Genomic DNA, 1,319 nt, shown 5'->3' with positions numbered 1-1,319 from the left:
CCTCTGACCTGTATTGGGGAGTTGCCTTAGGACATTTCATGTTTAATGAACTATTTAATTTTTTTAAGTTTTTTTTTTTTTTTAAATTTAAGTAATCTCTATACCCAACATGGGGTTCAAGCTTAAGAGATCAAGAGTCACATGGTCTTCTGGCTGAGCCAGCCAGGTGCCCCATAATGAATTATTTTAAATGAGGTTTTTGCTCTGACTTGATACGTTCTCTTTTCTTAAGAGAAATTACATGTTTTTGATATTTTTTCATGAGAATATAAACACGGAGGAATGTATTGGAGGAATGTATTCATAGACTAATATCTGAGCAAGCCCTCTGGCTGATACCTGAAGTTAAATTCTAGATTTGTGCTTTGTTCAGGTGGGACCGAGAGCTTGATGTCCTGCCCTATATTCATGTGAAGAGAGTAAGTCCCATCTCAGTTAAGGAAGTAGCAATGGCAAAGGTAGCTTTTTCATTTGAGTGCTAGTGACTGTGTTAGAATTGGTGTGGATACAGAAAGCCTGGGTGTTTTTTCTGATGTTATAAACTGCCAAAGATAGTGGACATAGTGGAGAGGAAGGTTTGGTCAACACAAAGTTGTTCCCACCATTTGCAGTGCTGTCTGCTGGGAAACACGGAAGACCTAAATCATGCACTTAATATGTTGTCTCTTGGGGCACCAGGGTCAGAAGTCCCATATATGCTTTAAGGATTCAAGTAAGAACCTGGATGTACTATATTAGGAAAGTTTTTATAAATGCTTCTTACCTTTCCAAATAGCAGTATGGTATATACTATAGTTTTGTCAGAGTTAAGACCCTGGATAGGTTGGCATTTTGTAATTAAGAAGGTTTTACCCTAAGAGTAAGGTTTTTTTTTTGTTTTTTTTGTGTTTTTTTGAGGAAAGAGGTATGTAGTAATTTGATAAGATTTTTGGCAAAGCATAGTCCTGTTTACATCTTATGTACAGACAAGATAACTGGAGATCTTTTCAAGGCAGATGTTACTGGCTGCGAATTTTAGTCAGAATTAAAAGATTATGTCCATGTCATTCAGTAATCTAGTGAAGTGCTTTAAAAGGCTTTCTCGGGACGCCTGGGTGGCTCAGCTGGTTGGGCGTCTGTCTTTGGCTCAGGTCATGATCCCAGCGTCCTGGGATCGAGTCCCGCATTGGGCTCCTTGCTGGGCAGGGAACCTGCTTCTCCCTCTGCCTGCTGCTCACTCTCTCTGACAAATAAATAAAATCTTAAAAAAATAAAGTAAAAGGCTTTCTCCTTCTTCTAATACTACTAAGAGTTGTTAAGCTTTACTTTCTGTAGATTCT

The sequence above is a fragment of the Neomonachus schauinslandi genome, chromosome 9 (assembly GCF_002201575.2).
Source record: "Neomonachus schauinslandi chromosome 9, ASM220157v2, whole genome shotgun sequence".
In the NCBI taxonomy this organism is placed as follows: domain Eukaryota; kingdom Metazoa; phylum Chordata; class Mammalia; order Carnivora; family Phocidae; genus Neomonachus; species Neomonachus schauinslandi.
This window is presented reverse-complemented; position numbering follows the sequence as displayed.